The 10,058-nt window shown below is 38.5% G+C and overlaps 1 long non-coding RNA gene across 5 annotated transcripts; it reads right to left on the bottom strand.

Annotated features, from left to right (window-relative positions):
* Positions 1-400: 400 nt before the first annotated feature.
* Positions 401-8,875, bottom strand: LOC149142304 (uncharacterized). Of its 5 annotated transcripts, none has more exons than XR_016264138.1 (7): positions 8,502-8,875; positions 8,136-8,375; positions 7,910-7,985; positions 6,368-7,307; positions 5,362-6,247; positions 1,016-1,085; positions 401-821 (listed from the first exon to the last, which is right to left on the bottom strand). It is a non-coding gene; the product is annotated as an uncharacterized LOC149142304 (long non-coding RNA). The 5 variants fall into 5 exon arrangements; XR_016264140.1 differs by having other exon boundaries at positions 6,368-6,514; XR_016264136.1 differs by having other exon boundaries at positions 6,368-7,985.
* Between the last annotated feature and the right edge of the window lie 1,183 nt (positions 8,876-10,058).

The following is a 10,058-nucleotide window of genomic DNA, read 5'->3' as shown; positions in this document are numbered from 1 at the left end:
GCGTAATATGAGTCCATATACATGCGTTGGATAAGGGCACACTAGTCCTATAACCCACCAACGACACCAAGCGATTACGAAGGGAAAATATACGTTGATAATGCGCGAATGCAACCGATATGAGTACTAAAGCATAGAGCATCGACTCACTGAGATTATAAGATAAAAGGCCTAGTATGTTCCTAAATGCGAGCCATCAGGCATACTTCCTGACACATTGCATGGCGGGCCCTAGGGTTAAATTGAAGATTTATATATGCCAATTGGTGTTATGCATCCCAGTGAAAGCATAATCGAAAGAAAGAACAAGAGTGTATTGAAATTTGGTCAGGCCCTATCGCACATCACAAATAGTGGCTACACTAGCAATTGTCCCAAAAGGTACAAAGAGAGGCCGATAGGATTATTAAATTGGAATTATTGAATTTTTCATTTGTGGAAAACTCAACGGTTACAATGAATTCTTACAGTAATGCCACTGCATAGCAATTTGCAGTACCGCTGTTTTTCATGCTACATAGGCAGTGCTAAGGCAACGTTACAAGTGGTAAAGTGGGATACACGAATCTGAACATTTGAGAATATCAAAGATGAGATCCACATGAACTTGCAAAAGGACCTCCCCTGGTCTGCCAGGTGTTATAAGAGTTGCAACTTTGACACTTGTGTGCAACAAGGTGAAAATTTACTTTAGTAGTTACTCCACAGTCATTGCATAAGATCCAAACCGGCTCAAATGACCGACGAGAAAGTGGTGAGGTATTTTCTCTCACGCTACCATCAGACAACTTACCATTTTGTTCTTATAAGCTTGAGGCAACCTACATGACAAAAAAAAATATCAAAAAAAAATATCAGAATCCACTCAAGAAACTTAAAAAATCAATTGCCATTGGACGAAAGAAAATTTCAAATATGAGAAATCAAAATTAGCAAAAACACATCTAATAAGCTACTCTTTATACAACCCATTGCAAGTTGACTTCAAGATGTTCATCTTGTCGAAAATATCTACCTCTCGGTCAAGTTTCTCCCACAATTTAGACATATCACAGACAGATTTGGAGCACACTGGACAAGAAAATCTGCAAAGGAAAAACAAACATGTTAGAATGGCAAGACATTTGAAATAAAATTAAAGCTGCTACAAGCTGTGACCACAGATCGCTGAAGAAGGTACCATCAATGGCCATATCAGTGCAAGTATATCTAGTATTGTGTAATAGTATATGTAGACTGGAAACAAGAGGTTGTGAGCCAGGGCACAAAACAGGCCACATATGAAACTTACTGAAGTGTACCTACAGGATAACGCTTTAGGACGGTATTGCATGTAAAGCCATAGGTGGATAAGAAGGGGATTATTGATCATGTGAATAAAATCTCAATACAGGGATATGACTATTCGAGAATTCTGATATACATGAGCAAAGCTAACTGATCATTAAGCAAAGTCAACTGTTTTTTGATAGACATGAACAAAGTCAACTGTTTGACTTTTATCATATCAAGCATATCAGGTATTCTACTATAACAAGATAGCTTGCCATGACATATATAACAACTACAAGGCAGGACACTGAAACCACTGATGTTGTTTTTATAAGAGCAAGAGAAAAATAACATAAATGCACCCGGTATAGCTAGGTAATCCGAAGCTAGCTTAGAAGTGGGTACTATTGGTCGGCTTTTTTCTTCCTCTGCTTTCCCTCTCTCCATTAGAAACAGTGAGCGTCCATACCGATGAGAATGAATCCATTACTATCTTTCTATGCTTTTGCGTTAGAATATAAAGGTCAGGTCACAGGTGCACTGGTTTCGTCATATCTCTCTACAGTTGGAAAGAGCCAGAGTGCTGAAGGCGGTCAATGGACTATGTGTGCATTGCGAGGCCGAATTCACAGGAATCAAGCAGTGGAAAGCCAGGAAACACGCCAGATTGACGTGGGACGTTGCCCCCCATGGCGAAGAAGAGGTTGGTCTGTGTGTTGTGGTGTCTTTGTGGTTTTCTCCAGATATTGGGTCAAGGGTTCGAGCTTCTTAGAGACCGGGAAACCCCCAGCTCAACTGAACTGCTCTCACTCACTTTGTGTATGTTGTTTGGATTGGATTGCTAGTGGGTCAAATTTGACTGTGGGAAACGGGTCGCTGGCTGTGTGTAGGTTTTCTTCCAGTTATTAGCTCTAGAAGAACTACTCCAAAGGATACACGTCCATCTATAAATGACATTTATTTTCCTAAGGAAAGAGTTGGTGTAAAGAAAGAAATGGATATTTACCCAAATGTACCTACAATATCACTACCTATTGTTGTTTCTCACCACCTCAAGAATAGATTCACTAATGGATTCCCACAGTATGAAATAGAATCCAAGGCATCAGAAGGTAAACCTAGGATACCCACTTATTCAAGACATGTTCTCTAGAGACTATCACTTTGCATTTAAGTAATTTCATTCATCCTCTTATGCACATCTCAACAATTTTCCTTCAACCGATCAGTTTGGGTAGTTGCTTGAGGTACCAAAGAATAACGAAGATAAGCCTAAGCAGGATAATGACGATCAAGAAAGGTAGAGACCATCATCCACAGTTTTCAGTTCTGTAAAATAAAGAACATGACAAAGATTTTACTTAGAAAACAAGCTGTCAATAATGGGTTCCTGGAAGTAGTTGAATAGAAGCTACTTTGTTTTGTTTGGGTGATTATTATAAAAAGGTAATGATCAGTGAGTTTCTTTCCTTGCAACAGCTATGGACATAACCTTCCAGAGAGTCCATTTTCAAATCTTAATGGATCCAATCGTATTAAAACGGTATTAAATACTTCAGAGAAAACAGTGGGGAACATGCCCACTATTTCCAAAGCTTTAACACAAGCATCATCAACACCTGTTATCGATAAGGAACTTACTTGTTCTATATGCCTGGGTACTTAGAATATTCGTTTTTTTGACATTGTTATTTCAATGATTTATCTGTATTCTAACAACAGACAACAAAATCCGAAACTTCTACCTATAAGTCTATGTGCAGATGCCGTTGTGGAGCCGAAGCAATTAGCGTGTAGCCACTTCTTTTGTTTGAAATGTGTGCCAAAGGTGAGATAAACAAAGCACTCATTTGCATTATTAAATCAATATATTTTAACATATATAATTGATTCAGGCTGCCATTTCTGTGAATTCTGCTGGTGCAGGTAATTAAATTGTCTGAGGAGTGCCCTATCTGTGTGCAACACAAGGGCAACCAGGTCTTTAAACTTTCTGGAAGGAGAGATTTATAATTTGATTATTACCCTTGGGAAAGAGAGCCAGTCCCACACCAAATGAGTGGTAGTTATACAAAATATACATCATGATACTCAGCTTGGTCCATTTCTCAGATGGCACTGGGTCTAAAATATAAAACAATTTGAAAATGGTGCAAATGCAATCCTTTGTATCTATATGAAGATACAGATAATGTACACAGTGCTCTTCTAATCTATGCTGATTTAGATTCAATGATATTTGCCAGAGGGAATTCCATCTCCAACAAGGTTCATATTATGGATGGAATACCTATCATATAAGTACTGCCTTGACCAGATATGATGTCCATTTCCAACGTCAGAGAGATGTGAATTTTTGCAATATGCACTTATCATGGCACCAAAATTTATAGGCCTTAACATATTTTTGTTTTGCCCTGCAGTAGAGACAAAAAAAACAGCAAGAATATCCATTCCAATTGACCATTACTTCCTGAGGTTCCTTCAGTGACAAGACTGGAATCTTCAAGCTTCACAGTAATGGATTTTAATACCCTGATTTGACTCTAACTGAGCAGTTCTAAAAAGTTGCATAAAGTTTACAAAGCAGAAGCTATACTGTAGCTTTCTTCGATGAAAGGGAAAATTACCAACAACTTGAGTATATTTACAGACAAATATCTCAAACTTGGTAGTGAGAATATTACAGGTTTAGCAAGGGTAACTCCAAGACAGACCTAGCCAAAGATGTCCTTGTTCTCATGGACATTTAGTATGAAATTTAAGCACCTACTACGTTGGTATAATGATATAATCTGTCATACAGTTTCTATTACTGTAACTGCTCTTGCACACCTGCCACTTAATCCATATCATTATTACATAATCGCAAATTCAACCTTAATTTAATTCTTTTTTAACATGTTAGATTGATAACATCACAAGGTGAACCCTCAATGGCCAGTTTACTGTGATCATCAACTTTTAGCATATAATGAAAATTTTATGATATACAGTTGGCCTTATAACAGAAAACTTCTATGATAGACAGATAAAAAGTTTATACAGATATTTGAAAATTAGAAATTTGTAGAAAATTTTATAACAGCAAAAGCTGCAAATATTGAAAACAGTAACATTTTAACAAGATGGAAAAATGAAAAGAACCTTATTTTTGTTCCATTGGACCAACAGAAATAAATATCAGGTAGACAGGCTGTAAAAATATTACACTGTAAAAAGGAGCATATAATAGGAAAATATCAAGATGAACAGTTACTTGCAAGAAAAATAAAGAAAACATAGGCTATTTCACATGAACGGAAAATTCAAAAATAAATACAGATAGCTAGCAATGCAATTTTATTCATATCATTATAGTTGTTAGGTTGTGATGAGCATCATATTTCCTACTTGAAATCATGCTTCACTGTCACACATTTACAAATGAATGGTGGAATACATATCCAAAAGTTGTCAGTTTGGGCCACACACGCCACCAAGGTTTTTTTTCCAAAACTTTGCCCATACTCGGATGCAATCCTACAGCTGCTACAGCGCTTTTAGTCTTGACCTGCGTAAGACACTTGCTGTGACACCCTTCACAGTCACATCCATCAAATATTTTTATGACCTTATGATGACCTTCCTTCACAGTCACATCCATCAAATATTTTTATGACCTTATGATGACCTTTCTTCAGTCACATCCATCAAATATTTTTATGACCTTATCCTTGTCTTCTCCTATGCAGAAACAGGCAATGTCTAAAAATATACATCGATCCTAATAATATCTTTTTGAGCAAATTGAAGCTGCAAAATTATATTATCGAAAAAAAACAATTGAGATTTCAAATTGCCATAAAGTTCCCACCATATTCATCTCAAAATCTCAAAAGACTGAAGGGCATATTCTGTTATATCCCCTATTTATGGCCATCCCGTAATAGAAAAGAGCATGTCGACATGCTTGACATAAACTGTTTTAATAATAGATTTCTGAGCTACATCACAAGTGTCTAACCGTACTGTACAATCTGTTCAAACTATGAAACAAAATGAAATCGTGAAAAAAGACATCTATCCAAAGCTAAGGCTGAAGCATACCAGCAAAATGACAGAGAGCAAAAAGTCATTGTCAAAATTCTCATCACATGGATGCCTTTTCATGTACCCCTTCTCCCGGCTACATATAACAAGGTCCTTACACTTAGCCTTCGCAAGCAACATGCCCGTAAACATCCATCCCATCGAGGAAGAGAAGGAAATCCAAGAGTGAAGAATATATATTTCTCCCCATTTTACAAGTTATTTTTCACATCGATATTTTTCAGATTACATTTCTGAGCAATATCATCTAAACATGTCTTTCATGGGCTTGAATATAGATTCCCTCCAAGAGTATCCATGACTTCCACCACACTAAACATTACACATTCTTTCCTCTCTTCATAAATACGGCCATTCATAATTTTATTATGCTTTATATGTTGGTGGGAAGGGTTCTATCTTTTGCAGCGATTGGTTTTTCCAGTAGCCCAAATCATTTATTATTTAAAATAGCAGTTCAAGTACTCGGAGATACCCGGGACAACCCATCATTAGCATGAAAAAACTATAGCGCTTCAAGTACTCGGAGATACTGGGGAAAAACCCATAGCTGGTATGTAAAAACATTTAGTGACTTCTTCAAATCACTACAGACTTCAAATCACTACAGAAAGAGTCTGGCGGAAGGCGTGCAACCAAAAAAAGTTCTTCAGAATGTTCGTTATTGATACCAGTTAGCTCATAAATGGAAAGTTTTGGTTCCTGAGATAGGAAGTATATCCGTATAGCAACATTTAACTAAAATCGAGCTACCAGAAACAAGGATATCCCTCACTGTGAAGTCAATGCACGCAGCAGCTCAACATGATCCACATCATCTAAACTTCTGAAAGTCTGATTTGATGACCTCTGGAGTCTGAACATCGCCATGCCTTTTTCAAGCCTATTCATTCACCGATGCATTCCAGTCAAATCCTTGTAAAATTTGTCATTTAATAATATTAAAATGTTCTTAGCTGCATATTCTCTTAAGGTTAAACACAAAAAACATTTTGATAGTAACCTGATCTCTTGCAGTTGAAAAGATATTTTAAGGGTTATCCCTCATTCCCACCAAAATACGCAATACTCACAACCTTGGCTTCCCTGCCGTGCTGTTGCGGCAATTTTATTGTATTTCCAAAATCTTCTAGTTTTCCGCTCAAACCACCTGTAATTGCGTGTGTTCAGATCCAATGGCTCAATGCCTTTTTTCTACACATTACAAAACTTTTATATTTGGAATTAGATCTTTAACTAAAACCCTGAGCAATGCCTTCTGCATAAAGAAGAGTTGTTCCATACCCTGGGATGGAGAAGATCCCTGAGTACGTGTTTTTGTCTTTGTATTACTCCATATAGAGAACAACTAGTTTTGCATAGCTATTAAAACTATTTAAAATAGTAAATAAACTATTAAAACAACCAGTTTAGAATAGACCCACATTATCTTTGGACTTACATGCTAACATAGCTTATTTCAAATTTAGATATACCTGTGTTAAACTCTTATTTTTTTTAAGCCTTAGCAGGATCAAACAAAGCAAACCGCAAGGAGTGCCAAGAAAAATAGACACCTCTTAGTACACAATAGATCTGGGATAATAAGGCTCCATGCTAGTATCGATCATTTCTTAACAGATCTGGATTGATAAGGATCTAGAGCTATTAAGGAAATATGGGGTTAGAAAATACCAGATGAACAGAGGCTGTTGCAATAGCTTCTTGTGTTTGAGAGTCGAGTTTGACCCACATTATCTTTGGACTTACATGCTAACATAGCTTATTTCAAATTTAGATATACCTGTGTTAAACTCTTATTTTTTTTAAGCCTTAGCAGGATCAAACAAAGCAAACCGCAAGGAGTGCCTAGAAAAAATTATTAACTATTGAGCAGTAAGGGCTAGAACAGGAAGGGTAGCGCCTTGTTGTCAGACCCTAGGTATGAATGCCTGGAACAATCCCTGGAAAACAAAGGGCATACAACCTTTTGAGAATATTAAAAAAAAAATACAGTATTCAGGGTATAGTAAAGCTAGAATATTTTGCCTCATAAAAGAACAGTAAAGCATAACCACAATTTTATATTTATATAAGAATCAATCCGAGAACAATTTGAAAAAAAACATATCCATATGTAAAAGAGGGCAATGCCACAGATTATGGCTAAACATTCAAAAGTAGCCGATGTATTGTATTTTAACCCGAAAATAACAATTACAGTCCCGGCCGGAAGGCCTCTTACAAGATGACATATAAAAAGTTCTATTTTGATATCAAGAAGCAGAAAGAAAAAACAAGCACGATTGGAGGCCATAGTCTTTCCTAACAGAGAAGGAAACCATTAAGGGTATGACTTGCTTCAGCAGATAATAATATACTAAAGACCACATAAATATTGTCCAAAAGGGTCGTAATTATCATTACAGAAGAACTGAGAAGAAAAAGCAGCCACAAAGTGGCACCTTCCCTGGAAGTAAGTTCCAACAGAAGATTTAAAGTACAGTAACACAATGAAAACAATGCTCTGGCAAAAAGCCTTAAGTGCTTTGCCAATAAAATGAACCTGGGTAGGTGCGCCGCAAGCCGTTAATGATAATCCCGACTGGATGAGTCCCAATGCTCCCGTAACCATGTGAGCTCTGCGAACGACAAGGAATTCCTCATGAATTCGTTGAGCGGAAGAAGAATTTCCTTCTTATTTTTCAAAAGAGAAACTAAAGGGAAATTATCCTATAGATAAAGAAAAATAAAACTGTAACGAATCCTGAGGGTAAAATATTAGAACTTACCAAGAACTACTCCAGACGCGAGAGCAAACCCTAGTGTAGAATTGTTTACCTGCTGCCAAGAAACCCTATCACGCATCACTACAAAAAATAGAACATATTTGTATGAATGCTTACAGGGAAAATGAACTTCTGGAATTACTGTGCCTCAATCGGTGTTAGTAAGAAGAAAAATATTGCCAGGACCAGACTTTTAGCCTTCCTCTTGAAATCATCTCGCTTTAGACTATAATATAATTTTGTCTGCCAGCAGAAAACCCCAAATATTTAGCCGGTAGGCAAGGTGTGGACAAGGAACCCCGGACCAAAATTAGAAGACCAAAATTGTAGCTACTGCAGAAAGCAAAACGGGAAAAAGATTTGAATTACCTTCTGGCTGGAGGGAATGCCTTTGAGATAAGGTGAGCTCAATACCTGCAAAACACGGCACAGAAGAGCTCCATCTTCTCTGACCGCCCACCCTTTGGCGGGATGCAGAAAATCTTCAGCAGCAACCGACACAGCATCAGTTCGGCCGCATACGGGCCTCTGTGGCGGAGTCTTCGCAGGAATTTGATTAGCGAAGCCCTGACACCTTCAGCGATGAACGCGTTTGGGGAGGTGAGGGAATGGGGCATCGTCCGCCTGGTGGAATACCTGAGGAATGAAGCGGCTCCTAAGAAAACGGCACGAATTTAGCAGCAGAACCGTTTTCATCAATATCCATGAATACACGACGCAGCTCGCTTGCAGAACTCTTTGGTTTCCCGATGCCACGTGTCGCCATGAGATTATAAAACTTTGCAGTTATACTCACTCTGTTCCCGATGCAACGTGTCAGCATGAGAAAGAAAGGGACGACGAAAGGTCCCTTTCAAAGAAAGGCCTATCGGCCTAATTATTTGGCATAAAATGATCACTCCACATGTATAGTTCTTCCCAGTGACATGTGTCGTATATGCTGGAAAATTGGATTATCTCCCAACGCAAAACAAGGATCGGTGTCAACGACGTAGGAAGCCGGAAGATAACTAGCTAATGTATATGAGAAGAAGGTGCTATTGTGGGGACAATCTCAAACACTGGACGCCACTAGCATGATGCTAGCCACAAGAATAAAACTGCTACCCGTCAGAAGGACCATACATGCTACCACGTTTCAGAGAGGAACCTGCGTATGTGCCCTCAATAGTGTCACCAAGTGCGAGGTTGTTTTGAGGCGAACATGGGGTGAAAACATAGCTTACGCCAACACCGACAGCAGGAATTTACAGGCTTGTATTATGATAATCGCTCCATCTCTGTTTGCCGACGGTCAAATGTTGAGAGGTATTGCACGTACGAGCAAATAATATTAGTAGGAGAGCGCACAACTACGGATTAGTTTGAAGTTTTAGTGTGAAGGAAACAATCAATCAGGACGACATAAGGAACGACCAATTAATTCGAGAAACTGAGGTTGCCTATCGCATCCTTCTGTGCGAATCAGTACCAATTCAACATGCTTAGTTACGTCTTCCTTTCTGGTCATACTGGGTCCGTAATGCCTCTTGATTACCACCAGAACGATGAATATCTTATCTTGCTCGTGCCATGGGAGAAGTGGAATTCGTTAGTGGAATCAGGGTGCATGCACAAGATACCTCGAAGGTGTTTGCCTCTTCCATCCCCAGTACTAATCGTTTGGTCATCGGCCTCTATCAGCCCCTGGAGTAATGGAACATGGCCGAGAACAAGAGTTTGACCAGTCCTGCTCTTGAAATTCCCGTTGTTGCATTAGCTACTTCTAGGGCAGCAAAGATGGTTACTCCTGCAAGTCACGTCAACAAGTGTGATTATGGGTTGCAGAATCCCACAGATAACTCGAGCAAAGCGACATAAGGATGTGATTCAAGCTCCCTATTGATTTGTGACTTCGGATCGCAAAGTTGCAAGGGATATCTCCAA

This window comes from Pinus tabuliformis, chromosome X (genome assembly GCF_031772625.1).
Source record: "Pinus tabuliformis cultivar Carrire ecotype Pingquan chromosome X, CPIR1, whole genome shotgun sequence".
Lineage (NCBI taxonomy): Eukaryota > Viridiplantae > Streptophyta > Pinopsida > Pinales > Pinaceae > Pinus > Pinus tabuliformis.
This window is presented reverse-complemented; position numbering and strand designations above follow the sequence as displayed.